Source organism: Notothenia rossii (genome assembly GCF_949606895.1).
Source record: "Notothenia rossii genome assembly, chromosome: 4".
Classification (NCBI taxonomy): Eukaryota; Metazoa; Chordata; class Actinopteri; order Perciformes; family Nototheniidae; genus Notothenia; species Notothenia rossii.
The window spans coordinates 31,990,143-32,016,373 of record NC_136902.1 but is presented as its reverse complement, the minus strand read 5'-3'; the positions used below and the strand labels follow the sequence as shown (position 1 = coordinate 32,016,373).

At 39.2% G+C, this 26,231-nt stretch overlaps 1 protein-coding gene across 4 annotated transcripts in view; it reads right to left on the bottom strand.

The window, feature by feature from the left end:
• hdac7a (histone deacetylase 7a) overlaps window positions 1-26,231 on the bottom strand; it is a 75,542-nt gene that overhangs the window by 36,324 nt on the left and 12,987 nt on the right. Inside the window, exons 1-2 of one of the 4 annotated variants that reach the window (XM_079676996.1) lie at window positions 9,889-10,200; window positions 8,807-8,874 (exon numbers count right to left, since the gene is read on the bottom strand). The exons of 1 other annotated variant lie outside the window; for it this stretch is intronic. The gene's annotated coding sequence lies outside the window, so the exon portion shown is untranslated. Of the gene's footprint in view, window positions 1-8,806; window positions 8,875-9,888; window positions 10,201-26,231 lie in introns of those variants that run through there. 2 more of the 4 variants (XM_079676997.1, XM_079676998.1) reach the window with 2 other exon arrangements.

Below are 26,231 nucleotides of genomic sequence, written 5' to 3'. Positions count from 1 at the left end.
CTTTTGGTCCTCTCAGAGAGATTTATGAACGTGGTGCGAGCTCGTTCAAGAGGAATCCTAGTAAGCGATTGCATCCTGCTCTGCTTCAAATAAACAAGTGCCTTAAGGTCTGCATGCCAATAATAAAGCTACTTACATAACTCACACACAGGTCACAACGCACACACACACACACACACATTAACATTCCTCGTCTGTCTGTCATCTTTAGCTCAACTTGGTGTTGCATTTGGCCTGAAGCTGGAAGTTTAGAAGGACTCATTCATTACACCCAGGTAATAAGTGAATGTCTGTCAGAGAGAGGAGACACCAGGTGTACTGTGCAGTTTGACACATGACAGACAATGCTCCTCCTGCACCGACTACAAAGGCACAATCTAAGAGTCACCACTCAGTCACTGCTCGGCAATCTGCTGTTACTCCAGTCAACAAACATATCTCTATTATCAATTCGGAACAATCCTCAAGGGAAAATACAATAAGACATTTTGAACATTAGCTTTGAAGGTAACGTTACTACACAGACAGGGAAATGAGCACCATGTCTGATTGACAAGTAATCTATTGGATTGGTTACAAACAGATGGCATTCACTGTTTGGCCCGTGGACACTTCAGCAGTGTCAAAAAGGAGGCGGTCTTCTGTGTCTGAAGTGATCTGCAAAGCCTCTTTCACACATGCACTGCATCTCTCACAACATGTTTAAGAGATGTGAGAGTGCACATGTCCAAAGCATTCAGGCCAGATACTAAACTGATAGCTGTTAGCTTTCTAGTACACTGTCAGTGAAGTGTCCGTGTATGGGCACATTGTTGGGGAAATTCTAATGTTTCTAGGCTTGGTGGAACTAGAGGAAAACAAGCATCAGTGAGTGAAGGAGTTATTTACAAGGCAGCAAGAGCGTCTGATTGATGAGACGACCGGACTAAGGATCTGTCTGTTAGTAACCAAAGTTGTCAATTCAAACGCAAGAGATACACTTATTATAAACAACATGTTGACTAAACTTTACCACTTTTTTTACTTTAACCAAAACCCACTTTTTTCCATAACATAACCATGTTGTTTCAAGTAAAGAGAGAAGTAGTTTATTTCTGTATGCATGCAACAAGCAGCGAATTGACAGCAGGAAAATCTTTTCATTAGAATTATGAGAAACATTGTGTGACGGTATACTGACTCATGCACCACACCTCGCTTCAACCAAACATCATTTGCATTACGTTTCCAGTATTTTCCACATTACACATTAAAAATACACTTACTTAAAATGTATGTGCTTAGTCAAACTCCCGATTTACTTTCTCTGAGATCTCAAAACATTTTTATAATCACTGCAGTGTCGCACTTTACCTGAACACGAACACACACTTCTGCTTTTAACATCAAACACATTCTCCACATTTCCAAACACAGATAAAGCCACTCAACGCGAAAGCAGCTCACTGAAAGGGATGCTCCCCCCCTTTATCTTGTATAACACACATGGGATACTCACACTGATACTTGAAAACACAATGCTGGGTTACACAGAAAAATGCCACACAATGATTCAGTGTTCATTGCTTAAGCTCTTCACAAATATGTTTTGCAAAGCTGAAAGGGAAAAGATTTCCAATGAGCTGAATGATCTTGCTGTTATCAGTGGTGAAAACAGTGAGTCATGAAAACAGTGGTGACTTGGTGACTGATACACTGATAGCCTGTGTGAGTGGAGGAGAGATTGGTAGCTACAAAGACTACAATCAGCAGCACAGGCCTTTCTGCTGATAACAACCAGAGCAGCTTAGCCTAGCAAAAGCTCATATTAAAACACTGGTCAAGTTGAACACAACTTTGGTTATAAATTGTGCTCTGAAACAAAGACAAGTTCCCCATTTCCCTTTCAGTTCAATAAACTGGTTTCAAATATTTAAAAAAATGTAATTTAATAAATGCGAAAGAGAAATCACTAACGGTAAAGACCTGCATCTTGACTTCCCCGCTCATAAACCTAACAAAGGGGCAAGAAACTCCAATAACTTATGATGTATTCGCTGTAGAGTATGACCTTATCACATGGCGATTTTGTTTATAGGGACAACACATTCTCAGACAACGGAAAAACAATGTTGGTTCCTCTTGCAATTGCAAAATGTGAATGATCTCAAGTGTTGGTGTAGAATTAATCAACATTAATCTTTGATCTGCCTCTGTTACTTACTTCCCTTTGTTATTGTAATCTACATTTCATCTATATAAACATACACACTGGGAATCTATCTCTTGTACTCTCTGCCTTTTTTTCAACTGTTCTCATCTTATTTTTCATTCCTTGGTAAAAGTTAACGTGTTCCAGGAAGGAAGCTTCATGAATATGCACAGTCACACTCGGCTGTCTGCACGGACAACAAAGGCAGAAGACATTAACATTCCTGCACATGCTCTGCACTCTGGTCAGGGGTGAAAGCGTGCACACACACACACACACACACACACACACACACACACACACACACACACACACACACACACACACACACACACACACACACACACACACACACACACACACACACACACACACACACACACATACACACACACACACACACACACACACACACACACACACACACACACACACACACACACACACACACACACACGCACGCACGCACGCACGCACGCACGCACACGCACACACAGATGTGAAGGGCTTTGAGCAGAAATAACATTATCTGCATTTAGGAAGGCTTAAAGTAGCTGGAAAATCAATAGTTACCTTGCCAAGGCGGATATGTTTTTGGCTCGTTTTTTTCTATTTGCCTGTCTGTCAGCGGAAAAGCTACTGGCCCAATGTTCATGAATCTAAGTGGAAGGATGTAGCATGGGCCAAGGAAAAACATATCAATTTTGGAGAACATCAGAAATTGAAGGCCAATTTATGACATGTGTTTGACTTTCGTCAATGCACAATAGGTTAATTGTGCTAGACAGAACAACTAGGAAAGTTGTTGTTTAAACACTCTGAGAGCACTGAGAAATAAAACACATCTTCTTATGATCACACAGACATTTTAAGAACTACTTAACAACTTGGGAAATGGGTGAATTGGCTCGGTGGAGGTCTGTGCTCGAGTGCCATTCTAGTTTTGATTTGTAACAGAGTTTAAACACTTTTCACACTTTTCTTTTGATTCAGCGACAGGTTGGTAAACAGCTAGCTATTGCTAAATGATTTATCATTTATACCTGAAATGTGATTATTTTGTGTTTTTTATGTGTCTTCGTAGATGATAGCAAACTACTGTACATTTCTTTGGGTTTTTGGACTGTTGCTCGGACAAATCAAGTAGTTTTCAATCTGAATGCTTCGTCTTTGGATAATGTTGATGGCAATTTTCATGTGAGAGTTAGCTTATAGTAACATAAATAACACTTTCCCAGACTTCACAACAACCATAACTCAGCACATGAGTTGTAATGGCCTGGGGCCCTGTTCACTATGTTTCCTTGTTCAATGAGTTGTTACCCATGACATAACTCTAAGAAAACCGAGGTATTGTTAAGGTTTTCTAAGAATTTACATTTCTGTGAAATGTAGATCCTTAGCCATAATCAACTTTTAAGAGGCTTGATAGGTTCTTAACCAGAAGAGAAAATGGTTTGTGCTCTGGTTTATGGTAGACCAACACCGCTTACTATATACGTATATCGGACGGAGCGTGTTTTAGCAGCTTAGGGCAACTTTTAAGTAAATGTTTTCAATATGAGTAAAGCATTCAACCCCAGCGTTTGCTTCCTGATTGCGTCTCATTTTCTTTTCAATGCCTTGTGTATTTGCAGGAGCACGCTAAACACCTCGAGTTGAAAAACTTCAGCAAAGAGTCTCAAAGTTTTTTTTTCTGATTGTGTAATCGGATAAATTAAGAGGCTGTTGATGTTTCCCAGAGCTATGACTTGACAGAAGTTACAATGATATGAACAGAAAACAGTAGCATTAGGTTGGTTCTTGAGATTTCAGGTAAGTTGTTTTCACCATATTAAATGGTTCTATTAATGGTACTATTTAGTCGTGAACAGTTCATGTTTGAAGCTTCTGATAGTTCTGTTTTACAGTGAGCTCATGTGGCATACATTAGTTCGAAATGTCATACATTAAATATAATGTAACACATGATAATAAGTGAACTTACCACATCAACACCTCTGAATATGATAAAGAAGAATACCAAACATGCATGCTGATAAATCGCTGCATGCATACCACTGTGCTATCTATTATACTACCTCCTTGTGATATTGAACATATTCCACCCTTTTGCAGAGTTCACTATTCCCTCATATTTCCAGCTTTCTGCAGTAGTGTTGTCTGTTTTCTGCTAAGTGGTGTGCACACACCCAGACAGACACAAACACAGGTAGACAATAATGAAATAAACATGCATGGTGTCTCTCCTCCTTCACGTCACCTGGCTGTTGATATCAGCTTGAATCTGCAAACATCACTGAATGCAATTCCCCATCAACACACTCACAGTCTAATCTAAAGGCAGGATCCCATTGAGAAAAGACAGGATCTTATTGCCTCTGTACCAACGACAAGCTATCTGATCCGAGGTCAGTGTCAGTAACCTCAGTGCTCTGGAGTGAATGTGAGCCGTCCATTACTCTCTGCGAGGTGTCTGGTTGGAAAACTTGTGATTGAAGCTAGACTGATATATAGGGCAGGCCTTCAATTAGATATCATTATATCAATGTAAGCATTCAAGCATGCATAATACCGGATGAGCATTCCTGACAGAGCTTCAAGCTTAAAATAAAAAAACTAAGCTTCATAAATGATTCAAATTGAATTTTAATTTAAAAGATGTTTTCTTTCTATTTAGGCACCCAAAATGTTCCCGTCACTGAATGAATAAGGTTTGGTCAGAATACCTCGATGAGCTACTCAACATTGCGGGCTCACATAGTTTAGTGGAATTAAGCTATCCAAAAAAATTGGATTGAATACAGTGTGTATAACCTGAGATTCAAAATGCTTTTTTAGATCCATGCAGGTTTTCTAAAAGATATTCAAAATGTTTCCATGACTTTTCGAGGAACGATTATCAAAATGTCCATCACCATTCGCATCATATAATTACACATCAGAACTGCATGGTATATTGTATTTCAAATCCTAACTGTTTAAAACATATCCTGCAAACTTCTCCAATGTCTTATAGTCAGTTATGTTCCTATGTATTTAAAATACTGTAAACGAAAAGCAGATTCCCTTTATTATCAAGAACCAAGTGTCAAGCATAAGCTAAATGTCATCTGGTTATACTTCCAGTGTACAATTAGTGCACTTGATTACAAACTAATTTAGAATAAAAATCTGAGAAGCAATGCAGCACCACAAATAGCCTACATAATGCATAACATTAAACATTTACTCAAATGTAATAACCACTTGCTCTACATTATTTAACATTTCAGTTTCAAACCCCAAGGGAGATAACTGTAACAATTATTTATATTAAGCATAACAGAATACCATGACATTCCTTGGCCTGGAATATGACTTTTAAATTCAATGACTCTCCCAAGCTTTCCATGACCGTGGGAACTTTTGTCCAAGGTTTCTGGTTCGAGCAGTGGGTGAAAATTAAAGCCCACCCCCCCAAAATGCCACAGGAATAAATCCTTAGGAAAACTGGATTAAGTGTGTCTACGTGATGGTGCTGTGTGTGTGAGAGAGCCAGAGAGCGAGTTGGATGCAGACTGCAGCTGGAGGCCAACAGCACACCAATTACCCAGCTGACCACAGCAAGGAGCCTGTAGCTCAAAGGTTAACGCAACATAAATTGATTTGACACACTACTAAAATGTTAAGGACAATGTTACCTCAGGCCACACCGCATACACTTACACACAAGCCTCTGTGTCCTAGTTATACGTGCAGAGAGACAGAAAGAGACACACAATAAACCGCCATGAAAAGAACACACATACACACAAACAGTGCCATGGGGCCCCTTGGAGCGCATTATATTACATTACCCCTGACATATCAAGTGATTTCATGCACCTAGAGGCAGGACAATCGAGCCATTTGTTCAGCGAGTCAAAAATAGCCTCCTCCTTCCCTGTCGTCTACTATTACTACCATTACTACCACAACTACAGCACATCTTGCGTCTGCACTGCTTTTTGGCTTTAGGGGGTCCCATAGGTCAAAAAGAACCACAATATTTCTTCAGAGGTCATTATGGTTGTTGATCATTAAAAATAGGTGATTTTCTTTTCGGGGGAGGGGTCCACAGACGGAATTTAATGACTTTTGGAACAAAAACACTACGCACACAAGGAATTTAATATGGAGTGTTATTTAGTGTTGGATAAACAGGACAGTAGTCGCAGCAGTGTTACCATTCCTGTATGCTGTTCAGTGATATATATATAACAGCAGCGCTCAATAAAGAGCAACACTGTTAATGAAATGAGGTCAGGTTACTGCAACGTATAAAACCAGTCAGGAAGAGAAGGATAAAGGATAAAGAAAAAACATTAAAACAGAGTTTTACAGGAAATTTGTTGAATAAATCTTTGTCACTTCATCAACTTTTTATGATTAAATGTTGATACTTCCACAAAAAAGTAATAATCTTTGGTCAATCCTGCACAATAGTGACATATCAAAATCATTTAACATAGAAGCTCTGCCTCGAACATTTTTAAGAAAAAAAAGAATGTATGTAAATCCAGAAAAAATTAGTCAACTCATGTAGGATTTACATTTTGACTATTTAAATGATCAATAGTTGTTTGGTTTTCTTTTTCCCCAGCATTTCCACTTCATCTACTGTAACTAACACTTCCTCAGCTCTCACATTTAGCACGAATCAGTGACAAAGAAAAACAAAGAGCCTGAATCAGCTGACTCAAGTGGTTGGAAAGCAAGACCAGGAAGAGGATATGTGATATTGTTATCTGGCCCTACAGTTTCTCCCTACTTAAGTGAGCCAGACAGGTACTGTTAGTGTGCACACTTCCGGACAAAACATGTGTTTGAGTCTTTTTTGGGAAGAGTTTTGCGGTTACTGCAAATCCTTGTGGCCTGCAGGACTATTATAGCAGTCTGGGTAGTTTAAAAGGCTGTAGAAGCTTTTAAAAAACACATCTGGCCCAGACTGCTGCCACCTTAGACTGATAACCAGTCTCCAACTTCAGAGACGGCTGCGCCCGGCCCTAGTTAATAGAAACTTTAATGCGAGGTTATATGGAGTCAGGTGAGATAGATTAGAAAGGAAGACAAAAGGAGAAAGAGCCAGTGTCAGTTGCCCTGCGTGGACAACACACATGTAACCAGACCCTACAGCCACAGCCATGACCTCACCGGGTTTTTCCGCACACACACGTACACACACAGGGCACATAGCGGGGCCTTGGTTAGCATACAGTCAGCGGAGCCTGGCACAGCGAGAGCCGGCTCCCATTCAGAGAGTCATGCATTGTAATCCTACACAGTGTGATCACACAGTGGAGAATGCTAATCTAAACTAAAAAGGCAGGACACAAAGAAACAGCCGGGTGACTTGTTCCTGATGGGTGGAGCAGCGGATCAAATACATTTTGATCTCAGGTGGAAGAGTCAGCGCTAAGTTTCATAATAAGTTGAAATGTTTGGGGGTTACCAACGGTTCTTTACACCCTGCGTCATACCGGTTATCAATGTAGAGTAGACATCTTTATTGTCTAACCATAAAACCATTCTAATGAAAACACAGCAGTTACGTGACAAATGAAAAACACTTGCAATGGACATTTTTGGGGCAATATTTGCCGGAAATAGGTTTCTATGTTTCCAGATCTAATGTCTGTTTCAATTGCCCAAGAACACATTTGAAAGATGAAATGCCAGGATTTGAAGTATACCAGACCACAAGGAAGAAATCGGAAAGTTATTTTGAAGTTAATCCTACTAGTGAATATCAGCATCATTTCCCACATGACTTATCAGAACTCAGGATTACATCACTTTTTAAAACAGGATGTGTTGTTTTACCGAACACATTTAACGAAAAATATATTGTGTTGAACATACATGTAAATGTAAAGTCTGACATATAATTTACCACACTTATGCATGACCCGCAGCATTTCTAAACTCACACGTAAAGAAACACAGCGGGCCGAGTACGTCTTTCCAACTAGGCCAACACCTGTTCTGCACTTTACTGCACTTCTTCTGAGAATGAAACAGCTTAGATCATTCTCACTGGAAAAACTTCTGTCACCAAGGCTGTGTAATGTCTGTGTGTGTTCGCTGTAAACATGTTGTAAAGAGGACAAGATGTAGTGGTCCTGAGGGGGTTGATTGTAGACTAGCAGCATTTTTCAATACGAATGTTTCAGAGCTACTGGCGGTGGTTTTTAACAAGTCAAATATAAAAAACCTAAAACATAACTACTCATTAAGTTACAGTTGGTATTAGGGCTGCTCAATTAATTGTATTTTAATCGCAATTACGATTTTAGCTTGCAACGATTATGAAAACAACATAACTGAAATAAAACGAATATTTATTTATTTTTTAATTTTTTTTATTGGTTTTTCAGTTGAATTATACTTCGAGTTCAGGGTAATCAACTGTTCAAAACATACTGTTCAAATGTTTTTTTTCAATAAATGGATGTTTTCAAAGTAAATGGATAATCGTTTTTAATAATCGTGATATCAATTATTGACCCAAATAATCGAGATTATGATTTTTGCCATAATCGAGCAGCCCTAGTTGGTATTTAGTGTGCTATCTTTAGAGCTTAAAAGTCCTACCTGCCACTGCAAGAAATATGTTGTTCTGTATGTCTGTCTTTATGATGTTCCTTTAGGTGCTACTCCATCTGTGGAGACAAAAATAAAAGAGTGAAATGCTGCAAAAATAAACAACATAACACTTTATGAATAAAACAAGCAAACGTGTTACCTCTGAGCTACAAAACAATGCTGTTGCATGTCTAGAATTCTCATTTCAACACCATAAACTATCCCAGAGAAGTTGCTGTAATTCTTGCTAGTGGCCAACAGAGGCAGATAAAAGTCATAGATGACTCAATGCTGCTTTAATGTTTGTATTAGCAGACTTGGCCACCTGATGGGTGCGGCTGGGCACAATCTCGTGATGTAATCCCTAATATTTCACACGGATCTGTATATAAGGATCACAAAATGTGTGTGGGAAAGGTGGCTTGGCAGAAATTAACACACACAATTGAGTCAAAGAAAGTAGAAAAGTAGGCAACTAGTGCGTGCGTGCGTGTGCGCGTGTGTGTGTGTGTGTGTGTGTGTGTGTGTGTGTGTGTGTAATAATATTGTAAGTAAAGTATATTATCTTCTATGTCATTGATTACAAATTACAGCGTTGGAGCTAGCACTTAAACCTATTTCAACAAAAAAAAAATCACTTTTTTCTGTTAAGGGACCAAACCACAAAATAAAGATATTTCTACAGGGACCTAAGGAGTGTCTACGGTGACTTAATCCAAATCCAAACTGGATAGGGTTATTTAATTTCTATAATTTCTTTAATTTTCTACCCTAATATTGCAGTGATAACATCATGTCTGTTATACATAGTTAATAGTGACTTTCCGGTAGTTGTACACGCATTTATCACTATAAAAACACTTAAACAATTATATTAATACAACATATTAGATATAATGTGCAATTTTCTTCGGAGTTCTTTTTTTCTGACGCAATTAAACGTTTCACTTCGGTGAGCAATTAAAACACCTGCGCAAGCATATCTTAACGTAGCAATTCAATAGTCCCATACAAAAACAGCACATTAACATTAACAAGTAAAGAGCAAAGAACGAACTCCCAGCTGTTTCCCACACACATCGTGTTCCTACCTTGTAAGACACAACACAGCAACACCTAACTGCTTCTTAAAAGTCCAAAATCTTGAAAATAATCCAGCCAAACAAGTCCTCGTACATCCGAAAAGAGCTGCGAAAAGCCGACTGGAGGTGATGGTGAACTCCGCTGGGGTTGTCAGCAGACAGTAGGCTACAGAGGAGGAGGAAAAGTAAAGAGACTTCTCAGAGGCAAGTTGCAGAAAAGAAAAGTCCGGCCCCTCAAGTCCTGCCCCCTCCGCTCTCCTGCTGACAGAAATAGCAAGCTAGGCGGGCTCCACCAAAAATAGCCTTGACTTCACACGGACGTTCAGAACCATTGTTTTCCCGCAGCGACTCACTGCCATGGGGTGAACTCTGCAGCCAATCAGCGCTTGGCTTCTTAAAACGTTAACTTGATTCAATTAAAGAAAATGGCCTCTACACTGTGGCTCCATCTGCTGTCAAACCACTCAAAACCACCAACAGCACCAGGCACATGAATGTTGTGCCAAAGGGGGGGTCCTCCTGACACACCTTTGGAGGTCCTTGGAAACAATTGTGAGCAAGTTTGGTTTAACTTTTTTAAGCCCTTGAATGCTCAGCTTCTCCTTTTGCACACGGCTCTCTTAAAGTGCTGATATGCAAGCGTTTTTAGTAGAAATGTTTCCAAAGATTACAAACAGCCTACCCTAATATTGCAGTGATAACATCATGTCTGTTATACATAGTTAATAGTGACTTTCCGGTAGTTGTACACGAATTTATCACTATAAAAACACTTAAACAATTCTATTAATACAACATATTAGATATTATGTGCAATTTACACTCAGTGTGTTCCCTTTTTAAGGTCGAAACAGTATCTTTGAGACCAGCATGTGGCTCTCACCTCGAAATGTAATGTTCCCATGATGTGTCCATTGTATTGGTTCCTGAGCTTGTGACATTCTAAATAACATAATGCATAAATCTGAAAGTATGCATATTAAATACTACTTGCCACTGTAATCACTGTAAGGTTTTGACAAGAACGTCTCTTAAGGGAGTCACATGTCGACCAAATGTCTAATGTAACCTTTAAAACATTTACATTTTGTTGGGGGCCAACCTTGAAAACAATGAGGAACAACTAAAAAATACTTATATTAAATATTTTGGGAAAGATAATGAGGTTTCTGGCACAAAACCATGTATCTAGTCTACAAACCTTTTCTAATTTTAATGTCCTGCCAGTGAACATGTTTTAGTGCCTTTGGTTGTTATCTTCAATGTTTCGGCAATGTTTTTTCACTTTAAAGCCTAAGCCTTCTACAACACATTTACCTTTATTATATAGGTGTGTGTGCTTCAACTTGTAATAATGTGATTGACAACCGCACTCCGGAACAATGTGTTTATGTCGTCAACAACAACAGAAGAAGAAAACCTGTTGGGAGGGCTTTTGTGAGGAAATGTTTGAAATATCTTCTGTGGGCCCAGCAACAATGTCATATATTGTTGAGCAGATTATACAAACAGCTTTATTCCCTACTGTACTCTTCATTCACTGAAAGGCCTACAGTACGCAAGCGTGCAGTTGTAATGTATCAGATTAAAAGTGCAACTAATTTGCTCATATATTTAGGATAAAGATTATATCAGCATAGAATCAAAGCTATTTAAGTGTGTTATGAAACCAAAACATTCTTCAAAGCAACACATGGGCATTTTTACGCTCTTCGATTAGCAGATTAGTTTTAAATATTGGAGACCCACAGGGGAATAGCTGCATGTTGTACTGCAATGCGTCTTTTGTTGCTTTTAAATACGTTTTATCAGAATGTATTTTACAGTACCACATCAGCATTGTAGATTTCCTGAAAAATGTTTAATATCCTTACTCAGGGTATATGCAGGAATCCTGAAGTCAAATGTAATACCTTTTAAGACCCTTTCCATACATTTTAAGACCTCATCGCCACTTCGAGTTTTAACCGGTTACATTGGCGTCACACTTTACCTCACATTTACTATACAGTATTGATTGTCCTTCCTCCTTATCTTCCAACCATTTGGACGCAGACTTGCATTTCCCCATAACGATGTTGTTTAACAACCGGCATAAACGGACCCTTACGCGCTATCAAGCAGTGAGCGTGCGATGTCCTGTTCACATGACGTCAAATCCAACGGGACGCCATAAATAAACTACACAGAATCACACTACACACCTATGCAATGATTACATTCAGGCAAACTTTAGAATGCAACCTCTTTGGACAATTTATATACTTATTGAAAACAAGATACAAAATGTAATAGCTTGGAAAATACCGTTTAATACTTTTTAATGGCCCTAATTTTCGCTAAATTGATTGATCAACTTTTAATACTTTTTAAGACCCTGCGGACACCCTGTTACTATACTTTTAAACACACTAACATAATTGTGTTTCCAATTTTCCGCAAATGGAGGTTATGTTGGGTTTGGGTTTGTCGTCAGCGAGATTCAGAAATAAATATAGGTCTTATTTTTTATAAAACTTGGTTGAATGACGTAGCAAGAACCAAGAATGAACCAATTACATTTTGGAGAGGATCCTAATAAGAGGGATACATTCATTCATTTATGGTAGCAGCCTTGGCAGAGGTTTGCGTTCTCTCCGAGTGCCTTTTGGTTACCACTGTAAATAATAAACACAGTAAACCTACTTTAAATGTTTTTATTAGTACATTACCACCTGTTAATTGCTGTGAAAATCAACAGATATCTAGCAGTACAATATTTTAACAAAATCTACTCAACAATACGAGAAACCTCTGAGGTGATTTGCTTGAGAAGATTTGCTTCTGTAACAAAATGATATCACTCTGTAACAACCTCGCTTATACAGTATTATAGCACTCCAACACATTTTAAGTGATAGGCTAAGGGGTGGGACATCTCTAAGCCAATCACCACAGAGCCGGCCAGCTAACCAATCAGAGCAGACTGTGCTCTTGTTTCAGACAGAGGGTGAAAAGAGGTGCTGCAGTAAAGGCAGAATGAGAAAAATAAAGACGTTTTTGAACTATAAAGCATGTAAACATGTCACAGTGGAGGCATAAAATACTTAAATGAACGGGAGCATTAGCATAATGAGGACCCTTTAAGTTATAATAGTAAGCAGTTGGTCCTGTGGAATTTTTTTTGAATTGGATGCTTTTCATTATGGTTATGGTTTCTCCTTTCCTTATCATAAGGACAGACTGGAGGTCAAATACATGTAACACTTCTTTATGTTATACTGGTTGTAAATACATTGCACGGGTATAAAAGCTAGTTAATTCTCTTAATTTCTCTGACCATGTGCACCATGTAGGTGGAAGCAGACCCTCCTGCCTATGAACGTTTTCACACACGTTTTTACACACACACCTACAGCACATACGTTAATGTTGTATCTCGCATGACGCAGGACCATGGCTTTGTCCGCTTTCTGGTCTATGGCCTTCCTAGAACATCCTTTATTAACACGTCTCATACCTTATTAAGGTGAGCATGCTAAAAGTCTGTGTAATGATACACATCTCCAACATAACATTGCATATGTGCTGCAATTCATTCTCAATTATAAAAAAGACGGAAAATGGCTAATGGCTCAAGTTCGTTGCTACATTCTTAACAAAAGGCCTTTTTATAATCTATTTTGTATTTATCACAGAAGTATTTTTTTTATTGTCCTCCTCAATCTCGTCCCATTCTAAAATTAAATGTGTTTGCACATTTTAAATCATTTCACGCAGAAACCAACATTTGTTACTGGTTTCACTAACACTTTTAAGTGTTTTTCCCCACTTTCAACTGTCTGCTTGTTTCCACGGAACACAAGCACGTTTCTGCGTTTTATCCTTTTTTCCGATCTCGGCACCAGTCAGGTCAATGACTGATGTTTCAGACGAATATTGAAACCAAGAAGCATGCGTGTGTGTCTTCTGCTGCTGGTGCTCCATCGTACGCTCGCTCACCCTCGGGTGCCTCTTTGAACAGGGGGGAGCCCAGCGCCGTTCCCAGAAACCCTCAGTGTGTGGGTGTACAGAGCTACATAACTGTGTGTGTGTGTGTGTGTGTGTGTGTGTGTGTGTGTGTGTGTGTGTGTGTGACGTGTGTGTGTGTGTGTGTGTGTGACGTGTGTGTGTGTGTGTGTGTGTGTGTGTGTTTGTGTGTGTGTGTGTGTGTGATTGCTATGTGCCTTGACATAAAGTGTGTGTGTGCTAGATATTTTGTGTGTGCGTGTGCAAGTTTGTATGTGCGTGTGTATGTGTGTGTGTGTGTGTGTGTGTGTGTGTGTGTGTGTGTGTTCCTCTCTCCTGTGGGCGGTTGCCTGCTGCGCTGCTTTTCTGTCACCCTGTGGTTTTGTTATTTTCAGCTCGAAACCGGATGTGATTCAGACTGCATGGTAGATTGTGTAATTGAATGGACTAACCACGCGCGCACGCACGCACGCACGCACGCACGCACGCGCACACACACACACACACACACACACACACACACACACACACACACACACACACACACACACACACACACACACACACACACACACACACACACACACACACACACACACACACACACACACACACACACACACACACACACACACACACACAGTCCAGTAGCTGGTCAGTACTATCCTCAAACTTCTATTTTATATATGAAAAAAAATCCTCGACAAAGCTTCCTGGGTTCATTTCAACATATTATATTTACATAAAACACAAAAATCGAAAAACAAATGTTCATGCACTATGGATTAAGTGGCATGATAAAAAGTAACTCTGCAAAATGTAAATGAGGAACATGTTAATGGCTCACGAGTTATACTTGAGTGATATAATATATCATTCTGAAAATGGCCATTCTGCATAATGAGTTGTGGTACTACCTACAGTATACTATACTTAAAGCCACACATTAATACATGGTCTAGGACATTTTCAATCGGCATTATACAGTTTGAGTCGCCGTTCAGTCTATTTATTTAGATGGTTATGTTGTTTTTTACATTCATTGTCATTTCCACACAGAACTAACAACAGTGCAGCTGCCACCATTGGCAGATATTTTGTATTTTGGGCTTCACTAATCAAACCCTTACCCCCGAATATACTAAAAACATAAAAGTACTAAATGTTATCCGAAACTGAGAAAAGGTATATTTCGGAATCACAAACACATTTTTGGCTTGATTTTCATGATCTTGGAAGAAGGGCGAAGGAACCCACCAATTTGGAGCAAATCTATATGAAGTGGCAAACAAACGCACAATTTTTACCCTGTAGAAATGCCCTTTTAGGCAAATTAATATTGGCAGTATAGCAAACTGTGACAAAAATGTAGTTATTATTTTTTTTTTTATTTGATGGTACTTTAGACTTCTACTACATGTAAGAGGTAAATATGATACTCTTTACTCCACTACATTTATTAAATACATAGTTAGTGTAAGTAACACTTTAAATTCAGGACTTTTACCTGTAATTGAGTATTCTAAGACCACATTTGTTCTACTTACTCTGAGTACTTCCGCCTCATTATATAGGTTAGTTTTTTATGAGGCTATTGACCTTTAATGAGAAATCAAATGTCTGCTGTGAGTGTGCACTGCAAATACAAATATAGTGCTGCTAATTCAAAACTTTATAAAAAGGAAGTGAGGCCAGTATAGAACGTTTCTCAGAGCCAAAATAAAGTGTTCAGAAAAACAACCAATGTAAATTAATGTAAATCATGCTGAAATGACAAAGTTAAAAACAGTCAGTGTGACGTGTCAGTGCGACGTGTCAGGGCTATATGGGCAGGATGTGGTCAACTGTATGCTTAGCAGTTGCCTCCCACCTGCAGAGACGTACTTCTGTTACAACACAACATTAGACACAAGAAAAGTAAGAAAAGGTTCACAAAACTAAACTGACATACTGACAGGACAGCTGAAATTGAATATATGAATACAAATGTTTTGGAGATCATATTTATGAAAGTAAGCTATTGAAATAAAGTCTTATTTTGGTATCAGTACCAAAAATCAGGTGTCATATCAAAACAAAGGTGTAGAATTTGGTAGAAATACTACAAAAAGATTATATAACCAGTGTTTTCTTTTAATGTCTTTATGTATGTGGTACAAAGGTGATTAACAGGTCGTTAAATATTTTTCATTACATCACAATATACTTTTTGTAATGTAATCAATACTGTGGACAATACCCACAGGAGCAAATTAGGGTGGAGTGTCTTGCCCAAGGACACAACGGCATGTTGACTGGAGTGCCGGTAGCCCACTGCGCCACATTACATTGGAAATGTTGATCTACAAGAGAATAAAGTAATATATATTAAAAAAAAAGAAGATGCCAATATATCTTTTAGATTTTGAGTTCCAACCAGTTGCATAAATGTGTGTGTGTGTTTCTTCTCACATAAACAAGGACATGTTCACATAAATTGGAGCATTAAAAGAGATTCCAGGTCCCATGATACCAAGACATTGCACATGATCAGCGGGCTTAAGATTTGTTTCAATGAGATAAGATAAGAAGAACCGTTTATTGACCCACATAGAGAAAGTCAGTTATCTAATTAATGATCAAAATAATGACTCCAAATAAACATATTCATCCGTGTATGTTTTAATCAATTACATTAAGAATGCTTATGTTTTCTTAATGTAAATAATAAAACTGAATTCAAAAAACGGAATAAACATGTAAATTGTACTGTATATAAGATTATATACAGTGGTGTCAGTATTAATAAGATATTACTGAGCTGATGGTGGTACCTGATGGTGGTACCTTAGAGTACAAATCAAAATAACATAAGAAAAAAAAAATGTACTGTCGATAACATTTTAATTTCGGTATCTAAGTTAATTCATGACACATTCACATGCATTCAGACACTATGGAAGATTTTATATACTCAATCCACTTTTATAGTGTCACTGTGACTTTTCTGAAAGCAAGTTTGTGTGTGATTCTTTATCTCCTATGTGTACAGCGTGTGTCATTGTGAAAGAAACACAGCACAAACGCTTGTATAAACATGAATGAGTTTTACGTAACAGACGAGGGTATGACCTGTGTTTCCACTAATTATGAAACACAGTGGTCTCAAGCATACTCACATGGAATTAGAGCGGATTGAGGTTTAAGAGGGGGGAAATGAACGAATGAAAGAACAAGTGGGGGGTGTTTGAAAGATAAAAGTGACTGAGGAAGAGTAAAGTCAGAAAGAGAAGGTGAATGGAGGATAAGTCAGAAGAAGAGGGGATGAGAGAAGAGAAGCTGAAAGCACTGTAATAATGTTTGGCCTTGTGCTGCCAGCGGGGTCCTTCCCCTTAAGAAGCCAGCAGGAATGTGAGGAATGTTTCTAAGAAGAAAAAGGAAGGAGCGGAGGAGAAACAGTGGAGGGTGATGGGAAAGAAAGAAAAGCCAAGGAGGAGGAGGAGGAAGGAGAGCGGGGAAGCGAGATGAAGATAGAAAGAGGGAGACGGGGAGATGAAGGCAGGGAGAAATACGAGACACTGTGGAAAAGGGTTATTATCTTTAGCAGGCGGAGTAAACACCAGAACAAAGGGGATAAAAATAATAATGCTGGAAAATATTTGGGAGGAAAAGCATGTTTTTATTTTTGCGCGTGCGGATATCCATGTGTTTGTTTGCATATTTATACGTGAGAGAAAGAATCAGGGTGTGGTCAGCTGCATTACTGAACTCCACTCAAACTCTTCTAGCTAGATTTCCTTTCTAAAGTTTCCCCTTTGCCAGAAGTGTCACACCTGCAGTACTCTTTTTCCATGTGTGACGGCTCTTTCAGCAGAATACTTTTTTTAGTCCTGTGGCGGTCAGTTGATAATCATGAGATGCAGACAAACAGAGACCTAGCACATCGACACATACCCGCTCTAATTGTGTGTGACCCTCCTGTTTCATGGAAGATAACCATGGAGGTTATTTAAAGAACTGAAAATGCATAATTCCGCCATGGAAGAAAATTACACATTTAGCCTCCAGAGACTGAGCTCAGTGAAGACATGGTACCGCCCTACAACCACAACACATATCGGGTCAGGATCGGTATCTTTGGGATTGCCTTTAGCATATCAAAAATGTTTATGAAAACTTTACATTTTGTGAAAGCAGTCACATTTGCGATAACGGCCCTCTAGAGTGGTCCAGTGATGACGTATGTTTGTTGGTGGACCAGTGAGTTAACATCACAAGGGCTCCCTCGACAAAAAGCAATGGGATTTCTTAATTGGATTTCAGAATATTGCCGAAATCTTTGGCAAACATGTTTATGTTACTTATAGTTTTTTTCAGCTGGATATTCTCCACGTATTAACACACTTTTATGGTCTTTGAGTGGAAATGCTATTGGCAGAAGTATATGCTAACGCTAGGCTATGAACAAACATAGGCGCACAAAGCTAGGCCTCACCATCGCTAAGCTAAAGGCCCTGTGTTACGTTCCCGACTGGACTAGGGGAAAGGAAAGGAAGCGACACGACCAGAGTGGAATTGGTAATAATTATAGGTGGTTTTATTATACCAGCTGGGCAAACAAAATGGCAGGCAGGCAGCCTGGAACAAACAAAAAGTCCAAAAGGCGCAAGTTTACATAAACGACCAAACAAAGGGAGGACTCTAAAAAGGAGTCTGTGTACATACACTAAATAAGAAAGAAAACTAAACCTCACGGTAAACGTGGTACAACTGAAAATGAGGAAGGCTGCACCCACACAGCTGCAGCTGATCAACAGGTGCTAATCACCTGGGTCTAAGCTAACACAATACGAACACTAGTAGCTGTTCAACAGGTGCTAATCACCTGGGTCTAAGCTAACACGTTATAAACACAACACAATACGAGGCACAACACACTACTTGCACTCTGCTAAGTAGTCTACGGATTACAGGGGAGCTAATAGCTTAAACACCACAAGAAAAGTATCAAGAGGCTAGAGGCGTCTGTCTCCCAACACAGAGCCTCCCGAATGATCTCCGTTCCAAGCCTTTGTACTCCTCCCCCGGAAGACGTGCCGGAAGAGGGCGGGGATTGGATGACGTCTATCCAATCACCGGTTCGGATGTTGCGAGGGCGGGACGACCAGTGGCATCGGAGGAACTGCGCAGCTCATGTACACACACACACACACACACACACACACACACACACACACACACACACACACACACACACACACACACACACACACACACACACACACACACACACACACACACACACACACACACACACACACACACACACACACACACACACACACACACACACACACACACCCCCCCCCAACAGAATTAACAGCGCCAGGAAGTCAGCGGCTGTAACACCCTGACACACCAAGCAGTCACCAGATGACTCTCCGACGCCGAAGCCGGCTGTTGCGTCGCCGTGTTCTCCTGCGTCTTGGTCATGTGTCGCACGGGAACACACCGCAAAGACTTCAGTGCGTGAGTGGCAATAACTCTCCTTACCAGCAGCCGGCAGTAGTGTGTATTCGTCATTCAAAAGAGGCAACAACCGGAAGACAGAGAAGAAGAACAGACTGCGTGATATAAACAAACAACAAATAGCGTGTGCGTTCCATTTTCACTCTCGTCCATCGAAAAAACATGTTTCTTGTGGCACTGGAGCTAGATTTGGGTTCTGCCCGCTCTGTATTAATGTTATGTGAATTTTTCTGTCATGTTGACAGGTTATCATCATGTAGGCGTTGATAAAAGCTCATTCTAATGTTGTGTTGTGTGTATGAAGGTACGAAATACAGTTTTGCATTGCCTATCGTGCTATTTGTGTTTATTCTTTTAATCACACAGCGATAAGAAACAATAACAATGTGCCTACATAACTGTCAGTTGCAGCCCTAGCATTAGTATTCAGTGTTTCCCCTGGGTTTACTGCCTTGGCAGGGTGCTGGTCGAAAAAAAATGTCGGCGCGCCCACATTTTTGTTATCCTCTGGAGAAGAGAGGAGCTGTGGATTATTGTTATTGATATCGTACAGTAACAAAGTATTTGTACATTAAAAAGTAATACAGTACAGTGTTACACTGGAGGCCGCTCCATCTCATCTGATCTCTGATATGAAAGCAATCGTGTTATACATGGACGCGGGAAGGGGGATGCTGAGGGCGCTGCAGCACCCCCTAGCGGCAGGCAGGGGGTGCGGAGCTCCCCTGTCTGAATTATTATTTGACGGTTATTGCTGCTCCCGCTGTGCATAATCTGTGTAATATGTAGCCAATAAATTCCACATTGTTGGTAAAATGATATTTTGGCCTGCCCCGAATGTTTTTTCTGTAGCCCCGGACAATTCTACCTCAATAATATAATACATTAACCGTGCTTTACCTGAATCTCATCAAGACACTAGAAAGGACGGCAGGACTGTAATTTCCCGTGTTCAGTGAATGCAACAGAGGCAAGACACCAGACCAATCAGAGAGTTGGATGGAAATAAAAGTGTGCTTGTGTCATTGAAGCTCGCGGCTCTGTGTGTGTGCGGAAATAGCGCATTTAGTGTGTGTGAGAGAGGGAGAGAGAGAGAGGGACCGGTGCCAGCAGCAGGGACCGTGTTGTTAGCATCTGGTTAGCTAGCTGCACTAACGGACATACGGAGCTGTTTGTTCCACAACAAGCTGGAGGAGAGCTCTACTCTCAGACTGAGAGGCTCAGGTGAGCTAAAGGACTCTCTGAGTGTTTAGATAGTTAACTTTAGTCTAAGTTATCTCAATGGGTCTCAAACGGTTTGGTCAAAAATTATTCAAAAGATTATTTCCGCGGCACACCTTCATATGATCATTATATTTATAAAAAAAATAAGAGAATAAAGGAAAAAACAATTATGAAATACTATATGGCAGTAAAACAAGAATACAGTTTGAAAGGGGAGTGATTTGTAAAATATCCATAAAGAAAAAGAACATCTGCTTACAGTTGTGTTTCATCTGGGTGTTGAGAGATGTATCCATAGATCTCTTAATGTTGCTCTCAAAGTGCACCAGATTGATGCTTTTAACTTCAATATTTAAAAAAAATCTTCCCGGGGGAGCATCCCCCCGGACCCCCCTAGAGAAGGTGAGGTCCGCTCCCCACTCGTAAAAAAATAGCACTTTACCCCTGCCTATATGCCGTGAGCTGATTATCGAGCCTTCATTGTAACAGTCGCGGGTTTACTGTGTGTTTGCGTGTGGGGAGTTTCTTTGTGCGTGCTCTATAGTGCCCATAATAGTGTTCACTGGAGTCCAGCAACTCAGCACCCCCACTCAAAATACCTTCCCGCGCCTCTGTGTTATGATCATATTGAGCTATTGGTGTGAGTCTAACATTAAACGAGCAGTCTGCTTGTCATACATTGCTGACGATACATTTTTAGAGGCAATTTGTTGAGTCACTGCCGCTAAATGCCGGTAGCATTAAGCTAGCAAGTCCTGCATTTGCCTCACATCAACAGGTTTAGACAGAACATCCAAATATCCTGAGCTAATTTACTGAATAAACCAACTCACATCTCAATGCTGTAGTTCAAAACCGCGGTAGCTGCTCCATCTGTGAGCTATTTTTAGAATGCGCACGCTACCTTCGTTGTCGCGTTCGCGCGCGTCCACCTGGGCAGGCTGTGTGTGTCCTTCTCCCGTGACGATAACGGCTTGCGGTTAAAAAATAATAATAAACGAATTTGAAACTTGGGGGGACACACAAACGGGCAGACAGCAGAGCTCGGGGCAATAAAGCAGATTTGTTTGACTTTTTTACACTTTGTTGTTCTCCTTTCCTCGCCTCTTGTCTCTGATTGTGAGCGTGAGTGTGTGCATTCGTGTGTGTGTGAGCCCCGCCCTTCAGAAACAGCGCAGAGGGAGAATGTCAATACGCAAATCAGTGGACACTCAAACATGAACACATTGGATTAATAACATGGCGTTTAGTTTATTTAATAAAAGTGCACATGTTCAATGTGAAAAGTGACCGTAGATAGATTACTTCAGTTGAAATTTGGTGCTATATATATATATTTGTTTTAAATAAAAAACAAAAATAAAAACACCTTGAATTTCAGGCAGGGCGCGGCGCTCCTTTGGCAGGGCGCAGCGCCCCGCCAAGACAATGGTAGGGGAAACACTGGTATTGGTTGTAGTAACAGCTACAACATTAAAATACTTCTAGGCAGATTGAGGAGGATAATGGGAGAATGAACAGAGGGGCAGAAACATCCATCTGAATAATAATAACTTTATTTGTATAGCACCTTTGATACAGGGGATTGCAGTTCAAAGTGCTTTACATCAGTAAGAAATAAGATATCAAATCAGTGTAAAACAAGCAGCAAGAGCAAAGCATAAAGTCGGATAAAATAATATATTATATATATATATATATATATATATATATATATATATATATATATTAGGGCCGGGACTTTAACGCATTAATTAAGATTAATTAATTACACAAAAAAAATTAACGCATTTTAATCGCACTTATTTTTGCACCGCGGAACGTTTCTCACTGGATGAGTTTCAGGGGTACCGATTATGCTGGAGCACCAACTAACGTTAATGACTTCAAACAACAACAAACCACAGTGAACAATAGTCAAACATGAACGAACAAGCTGATGAGACCGCTTTGGTTGGCCCCGTGGATGGGACATTTTGTTTTAAAAAAAGGGCGGATGGAAGCATCGATAAGAGCACGGTTGTTTGCAAATTATGCAAAAAGGAATTTGCATATCACCGCAGCACATCAAGCCTCAAGTATCACCTCAATGCAAAAACATATAGCAGCTAGCGTGGACGTTAGCCCGACTCGGAGTACAAGGACCCACACCCAATTCGCGTTGATCAAACAGTGGCCTATGCAACAGAGATTTTATTTTTCATCAGGATATTGGAAGAATAAGAGGGATTGAGGTCAATCACTGGCACTTTTTTATTTTATTTTAAATGGTACAGTACACTTTATGTTGAACTATTTATTATGTTGTTGGTGCAACTTGCACTTTATGTTGAACTGTTTATTGTTTTGGCCAAGGTTATTGAGAGAGTTGGACTGAAATTTATTAGATTTTTTAAATCAACTGTTGGTAAATCAACAAAGTCTGTTATGGCCTCTGAAGCAACAGAGAGATGTTTTCTAATAGTCAGGGTTTCCAATGTTCTGAATGTACTTGAAAGTATTGTGTTATACTTAAAAAACAAAGTGTTATAGTTTACAGAAGGTCTACCTACCTATAGGCTACCTGAATCTCTGAAATGTACTATATTCCTAAATATGCTATTGCTACACTTTATGGCAAAAATTGCACTTTTCTGTTGGTCTTGGTTAAGGACCACCTTGAAAAAAATAAACAATGTTTTGTCGCTTAAGCTTATGTATTCAGTCATTATTCAATGGTATACTAAAATCCATGTGAAAAAAATTGCTTCTCACTGTTCTCAGGTCAAATATTTATATGTGATTAAAAATGCGATTAATTGCGATTAATTAATTACAAAGCCTGTAATTAATTAGATTAATTTTTTTAATCGAGTCCCAGCCCTAATATATATATATGGATAGTGTTAGAAATTAAAATCAATGTTTTGATGGTATAATGTAGCTTAAACATACCGTCAGTTCAAACGCTCTTTTATAGTGAAAAACCAGAAATTCTTGTGCACAAGCAGTTAAGCTTTTATTCTGAAAATCCTTCATCTACGGTTAGCATGTAGCATGTGGCTAATATACGATTTCCTAAAGAGGTGAATTGAGGAGCGAAATGACTTGGTGTGGTGAAAACCGAAACCTACTGATTTAACACTACAACGATAGATGTCGAGATATTACCATGCTGAATATTAAATGAAGGTACAGTTTATTTGAATACATTATTGTTTACAGACGAGTAGCATGTGACAACATCCGGAATGACCGGCAACCAAACGAGCCGAGAAGTATTGTTTAGAGTATTGATTACAGCGTTTAGAATGTGTTAAATGAAAAGTGATGAAAGAGAATATGAGGAGAAACGGCGTGTTAAGCATATATTGAATGTGAAAAGAACCTATCCTCTGTTTAAATGCAATAACGGACATTGGAGACGAGGTGAGCCGGCTGGCGGGGAGGAGCCAGCAGAGGATATATATATCAGCGCCGGGGGAGAGATCCGCTGTCTTTCTTGCTCAGGAGAACCGGACCACAGCTGTTTGTCTGACGGAACAATATTCTGTCTGTAACACTACCGCGCCTTTTTTAATTAAACTTTGCTTTCGCTCTTTGCCCAGTGTCATTTTAAAACTCTACATCTTGGACGAAAAACAAATGTTATTTCCACCTTAATCTTCCCTCCTGAGGTAATAACCATGCCACAATGGAGAAATCAATACTCTAGATTGGAACACCATCTTTGGCTTGGTACTAGCTCTACCTTTAACATTTTCCATACTAATAAAGATTTGTCTGCTTTTATAGAGTGGTTACTAAAACCATCCCTTTAAACTGTAGGTCTATACTGTAACAAGTTCAATCTTCCCCAAATTCATCATATGAACAAATTATTCTTTAAGAGATTTTTATTCATGTGTGAATTTGGGGAAGATTGAACTTGTTACAGTATAGACCTACAGTTTAAAGGGATGGTTTTAGTAACCACTCTATAAAAGCAGACAAATCTTTATTAGTATGGAAAATGTTAAAGGTAGAGCTAGTACCAAGCCAAAGATGGTGTTCCAATCTAGAGTATTGATTTCTCCATTGTGGCATGGTTATTACCTCAGGAGGGAAGATTAAGGTGGAAATAACATTTGTTTTTCGTCCAAGATGTAGAGTTTTAAAATGACACTGGGCAAAGAGCGAAAGCAAAGTTTAATTAAAAAAAAAAAAAAAACTAATGTAGTTGGGAGTAATACATGCGGGGCCTTGGATCACTCATTGTGATGGTACATATTTGTTACAACAAACATCGTTTAGGGAGAAGGGGCCGCTCAACCCACCCTGCAGATGTTTTAAATCTTACTTGCAGCTTCAGAGGGAGCGCACGGCACCAGAGTATGAGTTTTAAAAGACAAGCGCCACCAGCTCCTAAAGGTCATCCATTCACCAGATGACCTGACTTTTAGAGATGTTATTTAAAGGAGAAACATATCTGCCATAGGTGTAAATTCCTGAATTAAACTGCAAACCATTAATGAAATGACTTCTGTTTTTAAAATCCTTGTTAAAGGAGGGAGTAATTATCACATGCTCGGGCACCCAAGGTTCCACACACTGTAAAAGGGGTTAGCATAGGTATTTAAGTAGACCATAATTGAAAATAAATTAGTATAATGAGTTATTGATATTCCACCGGTTTTCACACCATTTCAGGGACTTTATCACTGCATTAGAACAGACCACCCAAAGGTACTGAGTAGGAACTTTTAAGTGATGAAACTCTACAACTGTTGGAACTGACCAAAATCTTCTCCCAGAAATGACTGTCTAGAATGCCGTACCCCAGAGTAGAACGTACAACGGCCCCTTCTAGAGAACATATTACTTTCATACCTTAAATGGTATGAAAGGAGGGAGGGTAAATTTCTCATGAGGAGATAATTACAAATGCTAGCAGAACAAGACGACCAACCCCCGTATACAGATGTTGATGACAATGATGAGTTAGTTTAAATGATGGATGTTCGGAGATGAGATTGATCAATGAATGTCCAGCTGATGTGATTCTTTACATTATGAAATCATGTGAAGAAGTGAGCAAAATAAAATGCTAAAATGGAGTGAATCCATTTCAATTTATTTTATACTATTCCAAGATAGTGTATTTTTATTTTCAATTTATTTTATACTATACCAAGATGGTCTATTTTATTTGACTTTACTATTTTATTGCTATTCTAAAATGGTTTATATCTTTTCACTTTGTAAAAACAAGTGCCTTAACACTGAGCGTGGTATGAGAACGGTTTCTGTGAAAGGAGGGACGAAGAAATGTTCTGATACCAAGCCATTGCTGCTATTTTGAAGAATGATATTGAATGTAAACACTAGAAGTTATGCACAAGGGAAAACTTTTATGTTTGAACACAGACAAGAATTTATTTTGTATTTTTGTAAAGCCGGCTGTAAAACCATTCCATTTGATTGTATGTTTGTTAATATGAGATATGTAATATGCAAAGTTCAGATGAAGAACTCATTGATTTCAGTATTATACACACCTTTTAGGTGTGTAAGGAGGGACTGTTAGAAATTAAAATCAATGTTTTGATGGTATAATGTAGCTTAAACATACCGTCAGTTCAAACGCTCTTTTATAGTGAAAAACCAGAAATTCT